The sequence below is a fragment of the Stenella coeruleoalba genome, assembly GCF_951394435.1.
Source record: "Stenella coeruleoalba genome assembly, chromosome: 1".
Classification (NCBI taxonomy): Eukaryota; Metazoa; Chordata; class Mammalia; order Artiodactyla; family Delphinidae; genus Stenella; species Stenella coeruleoalba.
Genome location: NC_137169.1, coordinates 122,934,073 through 122,947,003, shown reverse-complemented (window position 1 = coordinate 122,947,003; position 12,931 = coordinate 122,934,073). Strand labels below are relative to the sequence as shown.

The following is a 12,931-nucleotide window of genomic DNA, read 5'->3' as shown; positions in this document are numbered from 1 at the left end:
AGTCCATTTCGTTGAGCAAGGAGTAGCTCTTGTCTATTCCATATTTGGCTTAAGGAACTTTATCTGTGCTCATTTCAATCTCTGGTTTTATGCAGCAACCCAACTCACCTTTCCCCTTAAGCAAGCATAAGTTGGTTTTCTAAATTTGAGAACCTGTTCTGTTTTGGAATTCAGTTCCTGTGTAGCCAAGTTTACATTCCGTGTATTAGTGATATCTTATGATGTTTCTTTTTCTGTGTGACTTATTTCAGTTAGAATCATCGTACCTGAATCTACTCATTATGCTGCTACGGGCCTGATGACATAGATTTCATTGCTGAGTGATATTCCTTTGTAAGTAAATACCACAACTTCTTTATCCATTTTTCACTTTCTGCGATGTTGAACTTGTACTGTAAACGAGGTTCTTGTAAACAGAGGCGTCCCAAACTTTGGGGTGGCTGTGTCTTTTTGATTTTAATTTCCCTAAGCTATAGGACCATAAGTGGCAGTGCCCTAGGCTCTGTTGCTTTGTTTTTTAGATGTTTCAGGAAACACCATACACTTCTCCCGAGTGTCTGTTGGCAATTTACATCCCGCCCATCAGCATAACAAGGCTCCCAGTTCTCCATGGTCTGTCCTGCCTTTCTGGATTTTACACTTTTTTCAGATGGCCCTTTTGACCGGGGGGAAGTGAGACTTCATTGTAGTGCAGATTTCCTTTGCAAGCTTGCGTGGTTGGCCAAAAAGGGCGTATGCGTTTTTTCCTGAATATATTCAGGAAAAAACGCATACGCCCTTTTTGGCCAAGTGCATCATTGTGGACGTTCTGCCTCTTTTCCTATGCTTTCAATGCAATTCCAGTCTACCTCCTGAAATCGGTTTCCTGCAATTCTGCCCCGCTTTCAAGTCCTCTTGGCAGCCTTACTTCAGTCTATTTTTGGACGATAGCTGTCATTTATAACTCTGCAGGTTTGTGAATTACAGTGCCCCTGAGCTCCTTTCTTCAACTCGCTTTCTTGTGACCTGGCCGCAACACCGCAGGATGGCTTCAGGCCCTAATCTTGTTCCGGCACGGCATGCTGAGCCTTTGGTTATTTCCTCTTCCTGGTGGGAAATGAGAGTTAAATTTGCCCGTCCAGACACCTCCAGCTAGCCTCTCATTGGTTCTCGCTATTCCTGTTCATCTTCCGCAGAAATTGCAAACTGGGCCAAACAGGAGGTTAAAGGCGCTGACTCTCCAAGTGGGGAGAGTGTTAGTAAAGCGTCTGGAATGTTGCACCCGAGTACCAGGGGAGGAAAACTGAGACATATTTGAACACGTCTCCCGATCACATGGTTGATCATACTCTGGGTTCCACATGCATGTTTTAGCTGAAGGAAGAATACCTAAAACCTGGGTAGTTGAAACCCGTGGAATGGGTACCATGCAATATGACTTCAAAGGGTCTTCAATTGCTCACCGAACCTCTCCAATCCTATCACTGCTGCGTTTATGCCCCTGTACACATGCTTGATTCTCTTTCGGAGACATAGCCATCCATAGGTTTTAAGATACTTACTAGTCAGGTACATTCTTAGGCGTTTAATATGCGGTGTTGAGTCCATTTCGTTGAGCAAGGAGTAGCTCTTGTCTATTCCATATTTGACTTAAGGAACTTTATCTGTGCTCATTTCAATCTCTGGTTTTATGCAGCACCCCAACTCACCTTTACCCTTAAGCAAGCATAAGTTGGTTTTCTAAATTTGAGACCCTGTTCTGTTCTGTAATTCAGTTCCTGTGTAGCCAAGTTTACATTCCGTGTATTACTGATATCTTATGATGTTTCTTTTTCTGTGTGACTTACTTCAGTTAGAATCATCATACCTGAATCCACTCATTGTGCTGCTAAGGGCCTGATGACACAGATTTCATTGCTGAGTGATATTGCTTTGTAAGTAAATACCACAACTTCTTTATCCATTTTTCACTTTCTGCGATGTTGAACTTGTACTGTAAACTAGGTTCTTGTAAACAGAGGCGTCCCAAACTTTGGGGTGGCTGTGTCTTTTTGATTTTAATTTCCCTAAGCTATAGGACCATAAGTGGAAGTGCCCTAGGCTCTGTTGCTTTGTTTTTTAGATGTTTCAGGAAACACCATACACTTCTCCCGAGTGGTTGTTGGCAATTTACATCCCGCCCATCAGCATAACAAGGCTCCCAGTTCTCCATGGCCTGTCCTGCCTTTCTGGATTTTACACTTTTTTCAGATGGCCCTTTTGACCGGGGGGAAGTGAGACTTCATTTTAGTGCAGATTTCCTTTGCAAGCTTGCTTGGTTGGCCAAAAAGGGCGTATGCGTGTTTTCCTGAATATATTCAGGAAAAAACGCATACGCCCTTTTTGGCCAAGTGCATCATTGTGGACGTTCTGCCTCTTTTCCTATGCTTTCAATGCAATTCCAGTCTACCTCCTGAAATCGGTTTCCTGCAATTCTGCCCCGCTTTCAAGTCCTCTTGGCAGCCTTACTTCAGTCTATTTTTGGACGATAGCTGTCATTTATAACTCTGCAGGTTTGTGAATTACAGTGCCCCTGAGCTCCTTTCTTCAACTCGCTTTCTTTTGAGCTGGCCGCAACACCGCAGGATGGCTTCAGGCCCTAATCTGGTTCCGGCCCGGCATGCTGAGCCTTTGGTTAATTCCTCTTCCTGGTGGGAAATGAGAGTTAAATTTGCCCGTCCAGACACCTCCAGCTAGTCTCTCATTGGTTCTCGCTATTCCTGTTCATCTTCCACAGAAATTGCAAACTGGGCCAAACAGGAGGTTAAAGGCGCTGACTCTCCAAGTGGGGAGAGTGTTAGTAAAGCGTCTGGAATGTTGCACCCGAGTACCAGGGGAGGAAAACTGAGACATATTTGAACACGTCTCCCGTTCACATGGTTGATCATACTCTGGGTTCCACATGCATGTTTTAGCTGTAGGAAGAATACCTTAAACCTGGAGAGTTGAGACCCGTGGAATGGGTACCATGCAATATGACTTCAAAGGGTCTTCATTTGCTCACCGAACCTCTCCAATCCTATCACTGCTGCGTTTATGCCCCTGTACACACGCTTGATTCTCTTTTGGAGACATAGCAATCCATAGGTTTTAAGATACTTACTAGTCAGGTACATTCTTAGGCGTTTAATATGGGGTGTTGAGTCCATTTCGTTGAGCAAGGAGTAGCTCTTGTCTATTCCATATTTGGCTTAAGGAACTTTATCTGTGCTCATTTCAATCTCTGGTTTTATGCAGCACCCCAACTCACCTTTCCCCTTAAGCAAGCATAAGTTGGTTTTCTAAATTTGAGACCCTGTTCTGTTCTGTAATTCAGTTCCTGTGTAGCCAAGTTTACATTCCGTGTATTAGTGATATCTTATGATGTTTCTTTTTCTGTGTGACTTATTTCAGTTAGAATCATCGTACCTGAATCCACTCATTATGCTGCTACGGGCCTGATGACATAGATTTCATTGCTGAGTGATACTGTATTGTACGTAAGTACCACAAGTTCTTTATCCATTTTTCACTTTCTTTGATATTGAACTTGTACTGTAAAGGAGGTTCTTGTAAACGGAGGCGTCCCAAACTTTGGGGTGGCTGTGTCTTTTTGATTTTAATTTCCCTAAGCTATAGGACCATAAGTGGAAGTGCCCTAGGCTCTGTTGCTTTGTTTTTTAGATGTTTCAGGAAACACCATACACTTATCCCGAGTGTCTGTTGGCAATTTACATCCCGCCCATCAGCATAACAAGGCTCCCAGTTCTCCATGGCCTGTCCTGCCTTTCTGGATTTTACACTTTTTTCAGATGGCCCTTTTGACCAGGGGGAAGTGAGACTTCATTGTAGTGCAGATTTCCTTTGCAAGCTTGCTTGGTTGGCCAAAAAGGGCGTATGCGTTTTTTCCTGAATATATTCAGGAAAAAACGCATACGCCCTTTTTGGCCAAGTGCATCATTGTGGACGTTCTGCCTCTTTTCCTATGCTTTCAGTGCAATTCCAGTCTACCTCCTGAAATCGGTTTCCTGCAATTCTGCCCCGCTTTCAAGTCCTCTTGGCAGCCTTACTTCAGTCTATTTTTGGACGATAGCTGTCATTTATAACTCTGCAGGTTTGTGAATTACAGTGCCCCTGAGCTCCTTTCTTCAACTCGCTTTCTTGTGACCTGGCCGCAACACCGCAGGATGGCTTCAGGCCCTAATCTGGTTCCGGCCCGGCATGCTGAGCCTTTGGTTAATTCCTCTTCCTGGTGGGAAATGAGAGTTAAATTTGCCCGTCCAGACACCTCCAGCTAGCCTCTCATTGGTTCTCGCTATTCCTGTTCATCTTCCGCAGAAATTGCAAACTGGGCCAAACAGGAGGTTAAAGGCGCTGACTCTCCAAGTGGGGAGAGTGTTAGTAAAGCGTCTGGAATGTTGCACCCGAGTACCAGGGGAGGAAAACTGAGACATATTTGAACACGTCTCCCGTTCACATGGTTGATCATACTTGGGTTCCACATGCATGTTTTAGCTGAAGGAAGAATACCTTAAACCTGGAGAGTTGAGACCCGTGTAATGGGTACCATGCAATATGACTTCAAAGGGTCTTCATTTGCTCACCGAACCTCTCCAATCCTATCACTGCTGCGTTTATGCCCCTGTACACATGCTTGATTCTCTTTCGGAGACATAGCAATCCATAGGTTTTAAGATACTTACTAGTCAGGTACATTCTTAGGCGTTTAATATGCGGTGTTGAGTCCATTTCGTTGAGCAAGGAGTAGCTCTTGTCTATTCCATATTTGACTTAAGGAACTTTATCTGTGCTCATTTCAATCTCTGGTTTTATGCAGCACCCCAACTCACCTTTACCCTTAAGCAAGCATAAGTTGGTTTTCTAAATTTGAGACCCTGTTCTGTTCTGTAATTCAGTTCCTGTGTAGCCAAGATTACATTCCGTGTATTACTGATATCTTATGATGTTTCTTTTTCTGTGTGACTTACTTCAGTTAGAATCATCATACCTGAATCCACTCATTGTGCTGCTAAGGGCCTGATGACACAGATTTCATTGCTGAGTGATATTGCTTTGTAAGTAAATACCACAACTTCTTTATCCATTTTTCACTTTCTGCGATGTTGAACTTGTACTGTAAACGAGGTTCTTGTAAACAGAGGCGTCCCAAACTTTGGGGTGGCTGTGTCTTTTTGATTTTAATTTCTCTAAGCTATAGGACCATAAGTGGCAGTGCCCTAGGCTCTGTTGCTTTGTTTTTTAGATGTTTCAGGAAACACGATACACTTCTCCCGAGTGTCTGTTGGCAATTTACATCCCGCCCATCAGCATAACAAGGCTCCCAGTTCTCCATGGCCTGTCCTGCCTTTCTGGATTTTACACTTTTTTCAGATGGCCCTTTTGACCGGGGGGAAGTGAGACTTCATTGTAGTGCAGATTTCCTTTGCAAGCTTGCTTGGTTGGCCAAAAAGGGCGTATGCGTTTTTTCCTGAATATATTCAGGAAAAAACGCATACGCCCTTTTTGGCCAAGTGCATCATTGTGGACGTTCTGCCTCTTTTCCTATGCTTTCAATGCAATTCCAGTCTACCTCCTGAAATCGGTTTCCTGCAATTCTGCCCCGCTTTCAAGTCCTCTTGGCAGCCTTACTTCAGTCTATTTTTGGACGATAGCTGTCATTTATAACTCTGCAGGTTTGTGAATTACAGTGCCCCTGAGCTCCTTTCTTCAACTCGCTTTCTTTTGAGCTGGCCGCAACACCGCAGGATGGCTTCAGGCCCTAATCTGGTTCCGGCCCGGCATGCTGAGCCTTTGGTTATTTCCTCTTCCTGGTGGGAAATGAGAGTTAAATTTGCCCGTCCAGACACCTCCAGCTAGCCTCTCATTGGTTCTCGCTATTCCTGTTCATCTTCCGCAGAAATTGCAAACTGGGCCAAACAGGAGGTTAAAGGGACTGACTCTCCAAGTGGGGAGAGTGTTAGTAAAGCGTCTGGAATGTTGCACCCGAGTACCAGGGGAGGAAAACTGAGACATATTTGAACACGTCTCCCGATCACATGGTTGATCATACTCTAGGTTCCACATGCATGTTTTAGCTGAAGGAAGAATACCTTAAACCTGGGTAGTTGAAACCCGTGGAATGGATCCCATGCAATATGACTTCAAAGGGTCTTCATTTGCTCACCGAACCTCTCCAATCCTATCACTGCTGCGTTTATGCCCCTGTACACATGCTTGATTCTCTTTCGGAGACATAGCAATCCATAGGTTTTAAGATACTTACTAGTCAGGTACATTCTTAGGCGTTTAATATGCGGTGTTGAGTCCATTTCGTTGAGCAAGGAGTAGCTCTTGTCTATTCCATATTTGACTTAAGGAACTTTATCTGTGCTCATTTCAATCTCTGGTTTTATGCAGCACCCCAACTCACCTTTACCCTTAAGCAAGCATAAGTTGGTTTTCTAAATTTGAGAACCTGTTCTGTTCTGTAATTCAGTTCCTTTGTAGCCAAGTTTACATTCCGTGTATTACTGATATCTTATGATGTTTCTTTTTCTGTGTGACTTACTTCAGTTAGAATCATCATACCTGAATCCACTCATTGTGCTGCTAAGGGCCTGATGACACAGATTTCATTGCTGAGTGATATTGCTTTGTAAGTAAATACCACAACTTCTTTATCCATTTTTCACTTTCTGCGATGTTGAACTTGTACTGTAAACGAGGTTCTTGTAAACAGAGGCGTCCCAAACTTTGGGGTGGCTGTGTCTTTTTGATTTTAATTTCCCTAAGCTATAGGACCATAAGTGGCAGTGCCCTAGGCTCTGTTGCTTTGTTTTTTAGATGTTTCAGGAAACACCATACACTTCTCCCGAGTGTCTGTTGGCAATTTACATCCCGCCCATCAGCATAACAAGGCTCCCAGTTCTCCATGGCCTGTCCTGCCTTTCTGGATTTTACACATTTTTCAGATGGCCCTTTTGACCGGGGGGAAGTGAGACTTCATTGTAGTGCAGATTTCCTTTGCAAGCTTGCTTGGTTGGTCAAAAAGGGCGTATGCATTTTTTCCTGAATATATTCAGGATAAAACGCATATGCCCTTTTTGGCCAAGTGCATCATTGTGGACGTTCTGCCTCTTTTCCTATGCTTTCAATGCAATTCCAGTCTACCTCCTGAAATCGGTTTCCTGCAATGCTGCCCCACTTTCAAGTCCTCTTGACAGCCTTACTTCAGTCTATTTTTGGATGATAGCTGTCATTTATAACTCTGCAGGTTTGTGAATTACAGTGCCCCTGAGCTCCTTTCTTCAACTCGCTTTCTTTTGAGCTGGCCGCAACACCGCAGGATGGCTTCAGGCCCTAATATGGTTCCGTTACGGCGCGCTGAGACTTTGGTTATTTCCTCTTCCTGGTGGGAAATGAGAGTTAAATTTGCCCGTCCAGACACCTCCAGCTAGCCTCTCATTGGTTCTCGCTATTCCTGTTCATCTTCCGCAGAAATTGCAAACTGGGCCAAACAGGAGGTTAAAGGCGCTGACTCTCCAAGTTGGGAGAGTGTTAGTAAAGCATCTGGAATGTTGCACCCGAGTACCAGGGGAGGAAAACTGAGACATATTTGAACACATCTCCCGTTCACATGGTTGATCATACTTGGGTTCCACATGCATGTTTTAGCTGAAGGAAGAATACCTTAAACCTGGAGAGTTGAGACCCGTGTAATGGGTACCATGCAATATGACTTCAAAGGGTCTTCATTTCTCACCGAACCTCTCCAATCCTATCACTGCTGCGTTTATGCCCCTGTACACATGCTTGATTCTCTTTCGGAGACATAGCAATCCATAGGTTTTAAGATACTTACTAGTCAGGTACATTCTTAGGCGTTTAATATGCGGTGTTGAGTCCATTTCGTTGAGCAAGGAGTAGCTCTTGTCTATTCCATATTTGACTTAAGGAACTTTATCTGTGCTCATTTCAATCTCTGGTTTTATGCAGCACCCCAACTCACCTTTACCCTTAAGCAAGCATAAGTTGGTTTTCTAAATTTGAGACCCTGTTCTGTTCTGTAATTCAGTTCCTGTGTAGCCAAGTTTACATTCCGTGTATTACTGATATCTTATGATGTTTCTTTTTCTGTGTGACTTACTTCAGTTAGAATCATCATACCTGAATCCACTCATTGTGCTGCTAAGGGCCTGATGACACAGATTTCATTGCTGAGTGATATTGCTTTGTAAGTAAATACCACAACTTCTTTATCCATTTTTCACTTTCTGCGATGTTGAACTTGTACTGTAAACAAGGTTCTTGTAAACAGAGGCGTCCCAAACTTTGGGGTGGCTGTGTCTTTTTGATTTTAATTTCCCTAAGCTATAGGACCATAAGTGGCAGTGCCCTAGGCTCTGTTGCTTTGTTTTTTAGATGTTTCAGGAAACACCATACACTTCTCCCGAGTGTCTGTTGGCAATTTACATCCCGCCCATCAGCATAACAAGGCTCCCAGTTCTCCATGGCCTGTCCTGCCTTTCTGGATTTTACACTTTTTTCAGATGGCCCTTTTGACCGGGGGGAAGTGAGACTTCATTGTAGTGCAGATTTCCTTTGCAAGCTTGCTTGGTTGGCCAAAAAGGGCGTATGCGTTTTTTCCTGAATATATTCAGGAAAAAACGCATACGCCCTTTTTGGCCAAGTGCATCATTGTGGACGTTCTGCCTCTTTTCCTATGCTTTCAATGCAATTCCAGTCTACCTCCTGAAATCGGTTTCCTGCAATTCTGCCCCGCTTTCAAGTCCTCTTGGCAGCCTTACTTCAGTCTATTTTTGGACGATAGCTGTCATTTATAACTCTGCAGGTTTGTGAATTACAGTGCCCCTGAGCTCCTTTCTTCAACTCGCTTTCTTTTGAGCTGGCCGCAACACCGCAGGATGGCTTCAGGCCCTAATCTGGTTCCGGTACGGCACGCTGAGCCTTTGGTTATTTCCTATTCCTGGTGGGAAATGAGAGTTAAATTTGCCCGTCCAGACACCTCCAGCTAGCCTCTCATTGGTTCTTGCTATTCCTGTTCATCTTCCGCAGAAATTGCAAACTGGGCCAAACAGGAGGTTAAAGGCGCTGACTCTCCAAGTGGGGAGAGTGTTAGTAAAGCGTCTGGAATGTTGCACCCGAGTACCAGGGGAGGAAAACTGAGACATATTTGAACACGTCTCCCGTTCACATGGTTGATCATACTTGGGTTCCACATGCATGTTTTAGCTGAAGGAAGAATACCTTAAACCTGGAGAGTTGAGACCCGTGTAATGGGTACCATGCAATATGACTTCAAAGGGTCTTCATTTGCTCACCGAACCTCTCCAATCCTATCACTGCTGCGTTTATGCCCCTGTACACATGCTTGATTCTCTTTCGGAGACATAGCAATCCATAGGTTTTAAGATACTTACTAGTCAGGTACATTCTTAGGCGTTTAATATGCGGTGTTGAGTCCATTTCGTTGAGCAAGGAGTAGCTCTTGTCTATTCCATATTTGACTTAAGGAACTTTATCTGTGCTCATTTCAATCTCTGGTTTTATGCAGCACCCCAACTCACCTTTACCCTTAAGCAAGCATAAGTTGGTTTTCTAAATTTGAGACCCTGTTCTGTTCTGTAATTCAGTTCCTGTGTAGCCAAGTTTACATTCCGTGTATTACTGATATCTTACGATGTTTCTTTTTCTGTGTGACTTATTTCAGTTAGAATCATCATACCTGAATCCACTCATTGTGATGCTAAGGGCCTGATGACATAGATTTCATTGCTGAGTGATATTGCTTTGTAAGTAAATACCACAACTTCTTTATCCATTTTTCACTTTCTGCGATGTTTAACTTGTACTGTAAAGGAGGTTCTTGTAAACAGAGGCGTCCCAAACTTTGGGGTGGCTGTGTCTTTTTGATTTTAATTTCCCTAAGCTATAGGACCATAAGTGGCAGTGCCCTAGGCTCTGTTGCTTTCTTTTTTAGATGTTTCAGGAAACACCATACACTTCTCCCGAGTGTCTGTTGGCAATTTACATCCCGCCCATCAGCATAACAAGGCTCCCAGTTCTCCATGGCCTGTCCTGCCTTTCTGGATTTTACACTTTTTTCAGATGGCCCTTTTGACCGGGGGGAAGTGAGACTTCATTGTAGTGCAGATTTCCTTTGCAAGCTTGCTTGGTTGGCCAAAAAGGGCGTATGCGTTTTTTCCTGAATATATTCAGGAAAAAACGCATACGCCCTTTTTGGCCAAGTGCATCATTGTGGACGTTCTGCCTCTTTTCCTATGCTTTCAATGCAATTCCAGTCTACCTCCTGAAATCGGTTTCCTGCAATTCTGCCCCGCTTTCAAGTCCTCTTGGCAGCCTTACTTCAGTCTATTTTTGGACGATAGCTGTCATTTATAACTCTGCAGGTTTGTGAATTACAGTGTCCCTGAGCTCCTTTCTTCAACTCGCTTTCTTGTGACCTGGCCGCAACACCGCAGGATGGCTTCAGGCCCTAATCTGGTTCCGGCCCGGCACGCTGAGCCTTTGGTTATTTCCTCTTCCTGGTGGGAAATGAGAGTTAAATTTGCCCGTCCAGACACCTCCAGCTAGTCTCTCATTGGTTCTCGCTATTCCTGTTCATCTTCCGCAGAAATTGCAAACTGGGCCAAACAGGAGGTTAAAGGCGCTGACTCTCCAAGTGCGGAGAGTGTTAGTAAAGCGTCTGGAATGTTGCACCCGAGTACCAGGGGAGGAAAACTGAGACATATTTGAACACGTCTCCCGATCACATGGTTGATCATACTTGGGTTCCACATGCATGTTTTAGCTGAAGGAAGAATACCTTAAACCTGGAGAGTTGAGACCCGTGGAATGGGTACCATGCAATATGACTTCAAAGGGTCTTCATTTGCTCACCGAACCTCTCCAATCCTATCACTGCTGCGTTTATGCCCCTGTACACATGCTTGATTCTCTTTCGGAGACATAGCAATCCATAGGTTTTAAGATACTTACTAGTCAGGTACATTCTTAGGCGTTTAATATGCGGTGTTGAGTCCATTTCGTTGAGCAAGGAGTAGCTCTTGTCTATTCCATATTTGACTTAAGGAACTTTATCTGTGCTCATTTCAATCTCTGGTTTTATGCAGCACCCCAACTCACCTTTACCCTTAAGCAAGCATAAGTTGGTTTTCTAAATTTGATACCCTGTTCTGTTCTGTAATTCAGTTCCTGTGTAGCCAAGTTTACATTCCGTGTATTACTGATATCTTATGATGTTTCTTTTTCTGTGTGACTTACTTCAGTTAGAATCATCATACCTGAATCCACTCATTGTGCTGCTAAGCGCCTGATGACACAGATTTCATTGCTGAGTGATATTGCTTTGTAAGTAAATACCACAACTTCTTTATCCATTTTTCACTTTCTGCGATGTTGAACTTGTACTGTAAACGAGGTTCTTCTAACCTGAGGCGTCCCAAACTTTGGGGTGGCTGTGTCTTTTTGATTTTAATTTCCCTAAGCTATAGGACCATAAGTGGAAGTGCCCTAGGCTCTGTTGCTTTGTTTTTTAGATGTTTCAGGAAACACCATACACTTCTCCCGAGTGGTTGTTGGCAATTTACATCCCGCCCTTCAGCATAACAAGGCTCCCAGTTCTCCATGGCCTGTCCTGCCTTTCTGGATTTTACACTTTTTTCAGATGGCCCTTTTGACCGGGGGGAAGTGAGACTTCATTGTAGTGCAGATTTCCTTTGCAAGCTTGCTGGGTTGGCCAAAAAGGGTGTATGCGTTTTTTCCTGAAAATATTCAGGAAAAAACGCATACGCCCTTTCTGGCCAAGTGCATCATTGTGGACGTTCTGCCTCTTTTCCTATGCTTTCAATGCAATTCCAGTCTACCTCCTGAAATCGTTTTCCTGCAATTCTGCCCCGCTTTCAAGTCCTCTTGGCAGCCTTACTTCAGTATATTTTTGGACAAGAGCTGTCATTTATAACTCTGCAGGTTTGTGAATTACAGTGCCCCTGAGCTCCTTTCTTCAACTCGCTTTCTTTTGAGCTGGCCGCAACACCGCAGGATGGCTTCAGGCCCTAATCTGGTTCCGGTACGGCACGCTGAGCCTTTGGTTATTTCCTCTTCCTGGTGGGAAATGAGAGTTAAATTTGCCCGTCCAGACACCTCCAGCTAGCCTCTCATTGGTTCTCGCTATTCCTGTTCATCTTCCACAGAAATTGCAAACTGGGCCAAACAGGAGGTTAAAGGCGCTGACTCTCCAAGTCGGGAAAGTGTTAGTAAAGCGTCTGGAATGTTGCACCCGAGTACCAGGGGAGGCAAACTGAGATATATTTGAACACGTCTCCCGATCACATGGTTGATCATACTCTAGGTTCCACATGCATGTTTTAGCTGAAGGAAGAATACCTTAAACCTGGGTAGTTGAAACCCGTGGAATGGGTACCATGCAATATGACTTCAAAGGGTCTTCATTTGCTCACCGAACCTCTCCAATCCTATCACTGCTGCGTTTATGCCCCTGTACACATGCTTGATTTTCTTTCGGAGACATAGCAATCCATAGGTTTTAAGATACTTACTAGTCAGGTACATTCTTAGGCGTTTAATATGGGGTTTTGAGTCCATTTCGTTGAGCAAGGAGTAGCTCTTGTCTATTCCATATTTGGCTTAAGGAACTTTATCTGTGCTCATTTCAATCTCTGTTTTTATGCAGCACCCCAACTCACCTTTCCCCTTAAGCAAGCATAAGTTGGTTTTCTAAATTTGAGAACCTGTTCTGTTCTGTAATTCAGTTCCTGTGTAGCCAAGTTTACATTCCGTGTATTACTGATATCTTACGATGTTTCTTTTTCTGTGTGACTTATTTCAGTTAGAATCATCGTACCTGAATCCACTCATTATGCTGCGACGGGCC

The 12,931-nt window shown here is 43.9% G+C and overlaps 1 long non-coding RNA gene across 14 annotated transcripts in view; it reads left to right on the top strand.

The window, feature by feature from the left end:
* The window catches only part of LOC307186525, a 2,785,769-nt gene that overhangs the window by 832,394 nt on the left and 1,940,444 nt on the right, over window positions 1-12,931 (top strand). For 13 of the 14 annotated variants that reach the window (XR_013828351.1, XR_013828352.1, XR_013828362.1 and 10 more), the window contains one exon: window positions 3,416-3,497. The exons of the other annotated variant lie outside the window; for it this stretch is intronic. This is a non-coding gene — a long non-coding RNA (uncharacterized lncRNA). The remainder of the gene's footprint in view (window positions 1-3,415; window positions 3,498-12,931) is intronic. 14 annotated transcript variants of the gene reach the window in all.